Here is a 12,918-nt window from a genome sequence, read left to right as displayed (position 1 = left end):
CCTCTATATCAGAATAATGATGCGTGCCAACCACAACTACCATCACAATGCTGTCTGGTTCTGACTATGTGAGGATAGGTCGCGTCAGATAGCTTTGTATGGGCCTCTGGCACAGGCGGGCCCACCTCGGGCCTTGATGTGTCCCTCTTGGGTATTGTTACGATAGCAAATGTCTCTCGGCCGCCGTTCGTTTTTTCGGTCCAAGCTTCTCCAGAGCGGCGATGGGATGTGTGAGTGTTCCTGAATGTGTCAGGAGCTGATCAGCTAACCATTGGTATGCGTGCAGTCGGAATGCTGCACTGGCCTCATTAGTTATAAAGAAGGATGGTGCATGTGTGGTCATGGCCAACTGTCGTTGCATTTCCCAAGACTTTCTTTCTTTTTCTCTCAGGAGACAATGCTCAGTTCCCACCATCATATCGTGCGATGGCTTTAGATAATATACGGTTTTGCCATTTATAGGAAAATGGACGTCTTTGTAAAGCTACCGCGATACACATATTCACTTGATGCACTTTTCATCCGTGGTGTTTTTTTCCATTGTTGTTCTTCAAGGTGTAATAGCTGCGATGCAATTGTATCAGCCTTGCAGCAGAAGGTCAGCTTTAAAAGGTTTTCCATTACTCGAAAGGTCAGTGCTTCCAGGTGTGAAGCGCCGGCCGCACCGGAGACGGAAAAAGTCAAAAACGTTGAAATAAGCCCCAGCATCTCTTTGGAGGAATTGTCTCTAATTGCAAGAGATTCTTTTTTGGATTGTTTGTTTGCCCGGTCGCTGTTTACATTCGCCCAAAAGGCATCGACGCTTGGGCCGCGTTTGTCCGTCCGAACCCGAGTCCAAGAGAAAAAGTGACCGAGCGCGACAGGCGCCCTGTTTTGTGAGTTCTTCATTTTTTCGTCAGAGCCCCCGATCGCATCCGACGCGACCTAACGCAAACTGAGGCGGCGAGTTGTTGTCGCCACCGTGTCGCGCGGCTCATGTCCTCCTGGTCACAGCGTGCTTGATCCACATGGTGTGTTTTCAATCCCTCAGTGGAAAATAATGTGATGACGGCAGCGCGGTGTCAAAGGATATCACGCGATGTTACATATGTTTTGGATCATTAAATGAATTCAGTCAGTCAAAAGCATTTGAGTGAATCTTCTAAATCACCATCAAAAGGCATTGTTTGATACTGCCTTCAGGTTAAATTGTTTTAAAACACAAAAGACAAAATCCTTTCTAAACAATATTATTGTTTATACTGTATTACTCTGTGTGTGTGCGCTCGTGCATACCTAACATACATTAATAGTGTGAGCTCCCATTGCTTCTATAGTTCTCCCTCTTTGTCAAGGTGTGTGTGTGGGTGTGTGTGTGTGTGTGTGTGTGTGTGTGTGTGTGTGTGTGTGTGTGCGCCTTTCCCTCCACTACCCTGAGCAGTGGCTAGGGGGTGCACTATGGACACGGTGTGTGTATGGGCGAGAGAGAGAGAGACAGACAGAGAGAGATAGTGTGTGTGTGTGTGTGTGTGTGTGTGTGTGTGTGTGTGTGTCTCGGTAATGTATTCCTGCCTGTGGCTGGGCTGGTCACATGGGGAGAGCAGCCTGTTTAAAACAGCCTCAGCTTGCTCACTCAGAGCAGTGCGAGACGCAGAGGCAGACGCACACGTTCTCTCTCTCTCTCTCTCCCTCTTCCCTTTCATTCACACACACACGCACACACACACATGCTCATGCACGCAGACGGCAACCGTCCTCTGTCGGACTGACGCCGCCGCGCACACGCTGGGATAGACACGCTCCCCTTGCCACAGTGGAGAAGAGGATAAGAAGTGACATATCAGGAGAGGAAAACAGAAGAAAGAAATACAGACAGACAGAAGAGGAGGTTCACAGTGAGTAGCCCAGTGATTCTCATGTTTGATATTTTATTTGGATTTGTCTTCCCCGGGGGCACGGGGACTTTTGGCTCTTCTCCATTTGCTGCTTGACCGGGGAGCTGTCAGGGACTGTGAGGGGGAAAGGGAGTTGTGCATGGAGGATAGCCAAGAAGCAAAGGAGAGGTGACAGCGGATAGTGGCGAGGTGGTGCCTGTGCAACATCGGAGTACCTCTCCATCAATCCGTCCCTCTGTCCGTGGGATCTGATGCTGTTCATTAGCGGCGTGCGCTTGGAATGAGAGGAATGCGGTGGCATGGAGCTGGAGTGGGGTTTGCGTCTTTTTCTTTTCTCTCTCTCTCTTGTGCCTTTCGGTGTGTGTGTGTGTGTGTGTGTGTGTGTGTGTGTGTGTGTGTGTGTCTGTGTGTCTGTGTGTGTGTCCGTCCCACGTCCTGACTGTCTTTTTTCCAGTTTTTTGTATGCCGGCTGCATTGTTGGGGGGGGGGGGGGGACGGGGGACTGCCCAGCCTGATGTTGAGCGGAGTGCAGCGCGCCGCTCCGCCTGTGATTAATAGAAATCCATTGATATGCAGATGGGCGGATGATAGACCCGTCACCGTACTCCGTTCCGCTGATATGAGCGATGCGTTGGGGAGGAGAGAGGACGGAGTGCCTCGCCGCCTCCTCTCTGCCCGTCCCTCTCTCGTCCCTCAGTATCCCTCCTTGTCTCTATCACGTCTCTGCCTTTTCATTAACTTTTTCCGCTAGTCCGCAACCGAACCCCCCCCCCCCCAACCTCCATCCACTTCTTTACGTCCGCTAAGCTCCACGCACTCCGTATTTCATCCGGCTCCTCTCCTATCTACAGCCCCACCTCACTCACACACACACACACACGCGCACACAGACACACACACACACACACACACACACACACACACACACACACACACACACACACACGCCCCGCTGGTACATGCTGGTGTACATAGGAGACTGCTCAGTTGCGGAGAAAGGGAGAGGATCGCGGAGTTGCGAGGTGGTTGGGGGGGGGGGGGGGGATGGGGGAGGGAGAAGAAAGAGAGAGAAATGAAGGAGAAAGTGGAAGGAGGGGAGGGTAAGATGGGGTGGAGGTGGTGGAGGGGGGGGGGGCATTGAAAAGGCTGACACTGGCTCGGACAATTAGCCAGGGGAGTCCGTCCCGGGGTGCTATTCTGAGAGGGGCTTTGGCCCCTGGGCCCTGGGCGCCGGGTCACGGGATGCCCTGACCCCTCCAGTCGACAGCTAAGCATGGGAGCCATTATCACAGCCTGATTGATTAGCACTGAGCGGAAATCCCTTTTCTCTTCACTCCTCGGGAGAGAAAGACGGGAGCTTTTTTTGTCCTTTTGCTGCTGCTGGTTTAGTATCTGCCTGCCTGAATGTGCAAAAGCTCCGGCTCTTTCTGTTTTTCTTCGCCTTCTTCTTCGTCTTCTTCTTCTTACTGTTGTCAGTTATGGAGGTCTGGTCCTCATATATCTTCTCTCTCCCTCGAACTTTTTTTCCCCTCCTAGACGACGTGTGCGTGTGTGCGTGTGTGTGTGTGCGCGTGCGCGTGTGTAAGTTTGAGTGTCTACAATATTTATTTGACAACAAGACAGCTTCCCCTCTGAGGACGTTGCCGCAAAAGATGTGCCGTGAGACTCCTTCGCAGTCAGACATCCGATCTGATTGTGTTTCACCATTTTTCTCCGGCTTCTGCGGAGTTCGTGCACCTGCAGAGGCTGCACATGTTTTTGCCGAGACCTCCCGGAGGTTGTGGAGAAGGAAAAGGGAGTGGAGGGGAGAGAGAGAGAGAGAGAGCTTATAAAAAAATAATTTTGAAGGAAAATGTAGTGAAAAAGGAAAAGTCAAGAATAGTGGGGGGGAATATTCCGTTGGACAGCTCGGGGAAATCGATCTCCCCTCCTCGATCGCTGCGTTTTCCCTTTTATTGTGTCCGCATCTCCATCTCCATTTCTCCCCGGTCCCATCCCATCCCTCGCTACTTCTTTTGCTCTCCCTCGACAGCCCCCCGCCCCCTCCCCAGACTGGGAGTTTAGCGGGGTGTTTAGCCCAGCTCACGGCTGATCAAAGCAGTGTGTGTCAGACCGGGCTTAGCCCAGGCTCTCCTAATGGAGCAGCGTTTTCATGCCTAGTTGGTGGTGGAGCGGGAGGGGGAGAGATGGGAGTTTGTGGGGGGGGGGAATAGAAAGAGAAAAGGGGGGTGCAGATAGAAAAAGGCCGAGAGAGAGAGTCCAAGGAAGGGGGAAAGGCAGCTCGACATGCAGGCAGACGGATGGAGAGACGGCGGCACAGATATGAATGGCACAGGCGAGCAAGATGAAGGAAGGAAGGCGGGCGGAGGGCGGAGAGAGGCGGTAATGATTAACGCAAGAAAGAGCGTGGAGGGAGGGAAGAGATACAGGTGGAAGACAAAAAAAAAGGACCGACGGGAGCAAAGACAGTGGCTGTCGAATGCACAGAGCCCGAAGAGACGCAGGCTGTAAGTGTAGTTCCAGTCTTTTCTTTCTTTCTTTTTTTTTCTTTTTTTCTCCCTATTGTTGGGGCCGAGTACCAACAGGGCACATACAGTGTATACGCCAGCACAGGACGGTCCCACACATGGTTTGGTTTTAGGCTGGAAACAACACCAGACGGGAAGAGGGCTCTCTCTCTCTCTCTCTCTCTCTCTGTGTGTGTGTGTGTGTGTGTGTGTGTGTGTGTGTGTGTGTGTGTGTGTGTGTGTGTGTGTGTGTGTGTGTGTGTGTGTGTGTGTGTGTGTGTGTGTGTGTGTGTGTGTGTGTGTGTGTGTGTGTGTGTGTGTGTGTGTGTGTGTGTGTGTGTGTGTGTGTGTTATACTATACTGATTATACGCGGATATTCACTGTACACAGACGATGTAAAAACCCGTCTCGACCTCTCAGACGTCCCAAAAAGTTTGACTCCCATCTCATTAAAAAAAAATTGTTTTTTTTCTTAAATGAAGTTTACTCGGTAGAACTGTCTTAAGCTTGAGAGAGAAAAGTGATCTCATGATCTTATCAACGATCGGATGCAACACACGTGCGCATATCTCCCTTCAAGGCCGCGCGTGACGTCTGTGGCCTCCATGTGCGCATGTTTGTCATTGACGACCATGTTTTCAGGGCACGTAACTGATGAAACGCATCGTGGTTTTTTTTTTCTGAAATTCACGCGGGGAACGTGAAATGCATTATGGGGAATGTATCCCGTTTGGTTTTTTCCTGCAGTCCTAGCGACTTTAGAGAGTCTTTCTAAGTCACATTTCATTGTGGCTTAGAAAGACTCTTCCTGCGCAGGGGAAGGAATCTTCAAGCGGAGCGCAACAAGTTATCTGGATGAAGTGAGTTGAATTGAAAGGTTGTTTGGTTATTTAGCGAGAGACGGGGAAGGGGGACCACGCGACGCTGTTCACAGGGTCTCCAAAGCCTTCCATTTCTCAGCCTCTGATGCAAATAGAAACGTGGAATAAAAATGAAAAATGCTTTTTTTCCTCCCGGCCAAAACCCAGTTTGCAAAGACAATGATTCACAACGTGAAAGCCAAAGGTTCAAGCTCTCAAGTGGTTGCATGCCATGATTTTTATTAACCTGCTTCTGAGGTTGAGAAATAAAGGTTTATTCACAATGTCAGGGTTAGGAAACATTTTTCAAAGTCGGCCTCTGCGGAGTTCAAACTAAATCTCTGCTTTATTTACCTCTGATCTCATTTTCTTCTCTCTGCCTGAGTCTTCTGCATCCCTTTACTGATTCCCTTGCATCTCCCATCACCCTATCAACTTGTTTCGCCCCCCCCCATGGAATTCTCTGCTCCATTTACTTCTCATTTTCTTTTCCCTCCCTTGCTCATCGTCCGTCTCTATTGCTCACTCCTCTCCATATTCCTTCACCCCCTTCGCCCCCCCCCCCCCCCTCTTTCCTCCGATACTCTTACGGCGCTGTTCGCACACATGGAACGCCAAGAGAACGAACGTGTCGTGGCTTCGCGGCCCTGCACACTGCACAAACTTTTAAAGTTCGTATCCATTCTCCAAGTTAGGCGGACGTGGGAAAAAAGAAAAAGAGGAGAAGAAGAAGAAGAAGAAGAGGGACGACACTTGGCGCGGATGCAATCGGGGAACAGCCGACCAGTCGGAGCAGACGCCCTCAGTGCGACAGATTCACGACGGGCCACAGAGACTGCCAACTACTTTGTATCCATATGTGCGAACGCACCATTACTCCCTCCGGTCCACTCTGCCTCACCTCTCCTTTTACACTCCTCTCTCTCTCTCTTTTCTTCTTCTTCTTCTCCTCCCCTCCTCGCCGCCTCTCCTCTCCCCGTCCCCTGCCTCGCAAGTGCCGGTTGTGTTTATGCTTCAGACAGAAGGAAAGGTAAGGTAAGACTAGGATAATATTTCCCCTAACATACTTACTGCCTGGGTAAACATCCTCCGACAGATGTCCGAGCGCGGGACCCGATCGGAGCGAGGCAGGGGCCCGCGAATCTCGCTGCCGTAACATACACAGACGCTACAAATTGGAAGCCGGTGTGGAGAGTCGTGTGTGTGTGTGTGTGTGTGTGTGTGTGTGTGTGTGTGTGTGTGTGTGTGTGTGTGTGTGTGTGTGTGTGTGTGTGTGTGTGTGTGTGTGTGTGTGTGTGTGTGTGTGTGTGTGTGTGTGTGTGTGTGTGTGTGTGTGTGTGTGTGTGTGTGTGTGTGTGTGTGTGTGTGTGTGTGTGTGTGTGTGTGTGTGTGTGTAATAATATGATAATAAAACATTTTATTCATCACTCACTTTTCATTTTGTACACATCGCATCGAGTGCTACGGGGGAAAAGCAGGATCATCAAATAAAACAAGCATGAGAACAGTTGCTTTTAAAATGAAGTTGGTTTTTGTTTTGGTTTTTTTTAAAGAAAAGTTTTTTTCCGGCTCGCCCCCGAGGAGCATTTGCAGAATTTGGCCCGAATTGGCTCGCTCGACGTGTTTTCTCGACTTGCTGGCTGGCAGGATGTGGAATTTGATGGGCAGTAGAGAGAGAGAGATGAAAAGTTCGAAGGTGAGATGCTGAAGTAGAAAGGAACGCGTCGATGTCTGCGTATACACGCACCGGCAGACACGTATCGCATGCTTCCGCTAAAACAAGCTTTTGTGCTCAACAAGTCTCCAACTGGCAGCGAAGACATGAAGAATCAGCCGGCGCTCCTTCGAAAACAACGCGACGGGATTTTGCTACGATTCGGCCCCAATTAGGCCGCTCCGCATGCAGTTTTTCAGAGATCCACCGATTTATTTTTACGGCCGTTTCCTCTCGGCACCCCCCCGAGCTGGAAGATCTGGCTCAGAGGAGAAGGGGGGGGGGAACGACGACGACGACTTTGGTGTGTAATTATTTTCGGTAATCCAAAAGAAAAAACCCCTCGCGCTGTCTTTGTACATTTTTAATTCAGAGAGAAACAGGCAGACATTAAAAGCGCTCTCTGAGGCCCAACATGCTCTCCAGCTTCAGATCAGGACCTTCAAGTTATAGAGAGTTGTGAAGAGTTGATTTAAAATAAAACAACAAAAACAAAAAAGAACATGATAAAAGTCTTGGCTATCTGGGGTTGGGAGTATCTGTGCTTGGTTTTCTAACTAGATTTAGTTTTCTTAACTGGGATATTTGTGCTGCTTTTTATGTTCCTTTTTGTGTCTATTATTTTCTGTCTCCGTGCCTTTTGACTCGCGGCCTGTCAGCGGGTCTTTTCTTCTGACAACTTATGACCGCGCACCCCCCCCATCTCCCCACCCCTCTATACACATGCACGTGCACATATAAAATCTGCCTCTAGACTGGTCTCTTTTTTCCTAAAATGAAATTCAAACTAATTTTGAAATGACACACGACACCCCCCCCCCCCTTTATTTAGATATCAATGGCCCTCTATAGTTTTTTACATAATTGCTTTCAATGTCTGTTTCATGTTTTTCTTCTGCTAATGGTGTTTTGTAGGTTACTCTCTCATCTTTGTCTGTTCTAGGGCTGCAACTAATTATTCATTGAGGATAGTGATAACTATCTGTCCATTCGTTGACGATTAATCCGCCGATCAGTTTCTCGATTAATCGAGAAGTTGTTTGGTTCAACAAATGTCATGATACTGGTGAAAAATGTTCATCGTTCTTTCCATTTTACTGTCATGGAGGAGCAAAGAAAACCAGGTGGCGTTCACATTTAAGAAGCAGTTTCATAACAAAAAATACTCAAACCGATTCATTGGTCATCCAAACCGTTTAGTGGTCAATTACTAATCGATTACTGTTGTCCATTCGTGGTATCTACACAAACTCATTAGAAACACTGTTGTACCCAAGTGTTTCAATAGGAATAGGAATGGGAATTGGTAATAATGGGGACAAAACAAAGAGTAGAAAGTAAAACATACTGTGAAATGTTACACCATCGTTTCAAAATTGCCAGTTTTAAATCCATATGCCGCCTTATGTATTCCACGATGAGATGGCAAAACGGGAGAGCGGGGGTGTTGTCGGGGGGGAGCCGGAGCTCGTGCGAGAAGAAGCTGGCAACCGAAGAGGTGGGGTCGGGTGACGCTAACAGCGGACAAGACGCTGGTCACTCTTTGAGAGGGGGAGCAGAGACTGGGAGGTCAAGAGCGGTGACAGGAACAGTGGAGTCAATGTTCTCACCTGAGGCGAGCACGGGGGAATACAAGAGACACGGAAGATCTTACAGGACGGAGGGGAGAGAGAGCGAGGCCGCGACTCCTGCAAGGGAGGGATTGGAAGAGACAAGGGGGCGGTGGAGATGACCCGAGGGGTCAGGAGGAGGCTAACAACAAGAGTGATTGTGGTCAGAGAAGAGGTGCGGGGGAGAAGTAGAGGAACCCGGGGGGGAGATTCAATTGCGGTGCGGTTTTGCTGCGCGATACCATCAGGCGGGGATTGGGACATGATTGGGACCCGGCGGAGTCTTAGGAGCGAGGCGTGATTGTGGTCAAACATGGGGGAGGAAGACGAGGAAGCAACGGGAGTGGGTTGGGGGGGGGGGGGGGGGGGGGGGGGGGTGACGGGAGGAAATTAGAAGTTAGGAGAGACTACCGACGGGCGCGACGGTGATCGGTGTGGAAGTGACGAGCGGAGGGATGGGGTCGGACGAAGAGGGAAAAACAAGAGAATGGTGAGCACGGCGGGGGTGGGGGTTGGGTGGGCTGGGGTGGGGGGGGGCCTAACAACGCTACGGCCCCTTGCGTGATTGAGGTCACAGGCGAAGTGGAGGTGCAAAGATTAGACACAATGAAAAGGAACGTGTCGGGAACAGGTTGGGGAGTCGAGGCCACGCTTGGGGTGAGACGTGACGATGGTCGTTGCGCGGGAGACAAACGGGGCGGCGGAGGTGGGGACAAAATCGAATCACTGAGGTGAGGAGTCCAGGCGAGACTGGAATACAGAGGGCAGGGCGCGTGCGTCACAGTCCTCCGCCGTGATAAAACTCAAACCCTGAAACGAGGCCTCGGTGTTTTGCAACGGGCAGGTTTGCAGCTTGAAGCCATGTTACGCAGCAGGGGGAGAGGCGCGTCATCTTCTCGGGACACAAGTGTGTAAAAATGCAGATATAATGTGGAACATATTTGACCAAAATAACCAGAGTAAATTGGTTTTTTGTTGTTCCCCTCACGGCTACATTCATTTTCTAGTTGATGTGTACCATATTCAGGCTTGCCACATCGAAGCTTTATTTCCATGTTTACTATTATAGTTTTTTTCTCCCCAAACTCCAAAATTCAGACCTGACATCACCAGCCCTGTGTGTAGGAAATGTTTCACGACTCTTAGTGCCACATGATTAATAATGCACCGCGTTAAAAAATGCATGAATTTTCCATCAATAGGAAAATCAACATTAGGGCTCTCTCTCTCTCTCTCTCTCTCTCTCTCTCTCTCTCTCTCTCTCTCTCTCTTTATCTCTCTCTCTCTCTCTCTCTCTCTCTCTCTTTATGATAATGACATGCAGATATTTTCATCCTTTTTCAATGATATTAATTACATATATACTCATTGATCTCAGCTAACAAACACACATACACTGTATAAAAGAAAAGAAAAGAAAAGAAGAGAAGAAGGCGCGCGTGCTTGTGCGTGCATCCACTCGTCTCTCCAATTCCTTTGGTCCACCCAGGTGAGAGACGCCGCCGTCTGCTCTTGTCCGTTATTGCTCCTGTCAAAGCTCCGTCCATATCCGTGCATAGGTTTGCTCTGTTTCGGCGTGCACAAGCACTCTCTCTCTCTCCGAACTGGAGGCTTTTAATCTATTAAAGCCTGATCCTTAAACACTAATCAATGCGCCCTTTTATATTTCCATTACAGTGCAGAGGGAAAGGGATAAATAAAGCGTGACCGTGTGGAGCTCAGCGGTGGCCACACAGCAGCGCGAGATCCCCCAACGGTCGTCCAGACGCACGCGGACAGGCTCGGCTTAGCTGTGCCAAAAAGAACTGCCTGTAGAGCTTTTAATGTTTTGATATTGAAAGGCATTCTTTTTTGGAGATTAGCCTCTTTTTTTGGACACTAGTTGCCTTCGTGAGCGACGTCGGATGCATGATCAACTCGACCGGGCTGCAACTTTAGAGGGTTGTTTCCAGTGTCTGTTTCCAACTTAGCTCCTATTTTGTTACCCTACAACAGGGTCAAAAACTGGTTGCACACAAGCGAACAGTTCAGCCACATTGTTTCAAACCCTTAATCCAGAGATCAATGTGAAACCGAGCAGACCTTTGAGGGTAAATTCCGCCACAGGGTGGAAAAAATAAAAGAACTTGGTCTTCAACATCAACATCAGATCACTCCGGCCACCTCGGAGGTTTGTACCACACCTGTGTGATTGTGTTGCACCGACCCCCCCCCGCCGCCAACCCCCTCCAATCTGTCATTTGACCATTTTCCCAGCTCTGGGCAATTTGTTTTGGTGTTTTGGCAATTTGACAGTTTCTTACAGAAACCAGAGACAAGATTTAATACACCAGAATTACAGTTCAACGCTCAAAAAGGCATTTGCTATATTCCACTCAGCCAACTAGTAAACAGAATAATGAGCATTCGTTTGATTAAAATACAGTCTTTTTTCTTATCAGGGAGCTCAAAGGATGGAGGCAGAGAAAAAAATCGTTGCTAAAAATGTGAATTAATACGACGGGGACTGTCTCATCTGTGTCTTCACAATCGAAGGGACGGTGATCGGTGCACTTGACACCTCCTCCGTACATTAATGCAGACAATTGCCGGGGCAAGAATCAGGGTGAGAGTCTGTGCCTATTTTGTGCGGCGTGCTCTTCCAGCGGCCATCGTGTCATCGGCCTCCCCGCTCTCGCAGCGTTGCGCCGAGTATTCCCTTCGGACCGCGTTTAGACCGGTGACGTGTGCGCGCTGTGGCGTTCACGCCGTCGGGAGGGGCCGGTGCCCGCCCGGTTTTTAAAAGGGATGATTTACAGCTAACGACTGCAGTGCAACAGGAAGCCGCAGTTGCACACACCCCCCCCACACACTTCTCCCCCATTTAAACCCACTAAACTGACAGTGTTTGCCTCCTCTCAGAGCACACTTTATTAGCTCTGTCTGCTTGTGTACATGTCCCTCAACCCCAATTAATTTAGTATACTTAAGTGGCGGATTTGCATTAGACAGTGCTGGCCTTTGGAGTATACTTTATTAGCGTTGTCTGGGCAACCCGCACCAACACACACACACCCCCCAGCCCCACGAACCTCCCGGCCCAACCCACCCGTCCCCCTCAGTTTCAACACGCAAGACACGCAACACATTTCTCTCACTGCACTTGGCCAACAGTTTTTTTTTTTTTTCTCTGCAGGAGTGTACGTGTGTTTCTGCTTTTTTTTTCTGCTCCACTGTGGTAGTTTATTAGCAGTGTCTCCTTTGATAGTTAGTGTGCACGCTTGATTATGGCTGAAAGGGAGTGGGCCGGGCGCTGGGCCGGGCGCTGGGCCGGAGAGGAAGTCTGCCTAATGATATTAACAACATCCTTTATTGGGTATAGCCACTGCAGACAGACGGAGGGAGGGAGGGAGGGAGAGGAGCAAAGAGACGGCCTGCGCGAGGGGGAACAGGGCGGAAGGGAGCTGGAGAGAAGAAAAAGGGGGAGAGAACCTTTCGGGGTGAATCAAAGAAACATTGTGTGGAAGGCATGGGGGGGGGGGTTCGCAAAGAGAGTCAGGAGGCCGAGGAAAAAATAAACGGAATGAAATTATGAGAGGCGGAGAATCTCTACACGAGTGACCCCGGCCCTGTACTACGGTGGCTGTTAGTCTCACTCCGTCTTAGTGTATTACACAGATCTGTCAGTCCCCCTGTGGGCCCCTCTAATTGAAACTTTGCAGTTGCATCACAAATTGCCTAGCAACCCCGCCTGGCGCCGTCGTGCAGGTTCCACGGGGGGGGGGTGCATGTAAATAACTGGCTCGGAAGACCAGCGATACCTCCAAATAATGTTTTGATGCTCGATTTAATTCAAGATTTAGATTCACAAGTCTTAGAGAGCAACGCGTCGCGCTCGCTAAGCGGGTTCTGGGGCAAACAACCTAATACCTCGCACCGCAGGAACAGCACTGGGTGCTTCTTGTAATCATATTAAGATATTTTCCTCTACTTATGACTCTAGCTTTCTATTTATGAATATCACAGAATTAAGATTCGATGGATGTTGAGACAATTCCTTGAACTTAATGGCAGCCGGAGTTTCCATAAAAGCCTCCGAGGTTTTGATTTATTCATATGAGGCCGAGGGAGGTAAGGACACGCAGAACGAATGAGACCTGGACGGTGGATTGATTGAAGGCATTGCACACGACTGAACCACAAACACAACAGCTGTGCGCCACCGTCACAACCCAACCCGATGCAAAACTTGGGGAGAGGCCTCGATCGACGGAAGGGATTGGCTCTCTCATGGAACCCGACAACTGAATCTGATGGGAGAAAACAGTAGGTTGAGAGCTGTCGGGGGAATTTAAGATTGGTCGTTTGTCTAA

General features: G+C 49.6%; 1 protein-coding gene across 1 annotated transcript in view; it reads left to right on the top strand.

The window, feature by feature from the left end:
* Positions 1–1,606: 1,606 nt before the first annotated feature.
* Positions 1,607–12,918, top strand: part of cntfr (ciliary neurotrophic factor receptor) — a 185,969-nt gene continuing 174,657 nt past the window's right edge. Inside the window, exon 1 of the mRNA XM_035608637.2 lies at positions 1,607–1,874. The gene's annotated coding sequence lies outside the window, so the exon portion shown is untranslated. The remainder of the gene's footprint in view (positions 1,875–12,918) is intronic.

Source organism: Scophthalmus maximus, chromosome 20 (genome assembly GCF_022379125.1).
Source record: "Scophthalmus maximus strain ysfricsl-2021 chromosome 20, ASM2237912v1, whole genome shotgun sequence".
NCBI classification, from domain to species: Eukaryota; Metazoa; Chordata; class Actinopteri; order Pleuronectiformes; family Scophthalmidae; genus Scophthalmus; species Scophthalmus maximus.
This window is presented reverse-complemented; position numbering and strand designations above follow the sequence as displayed.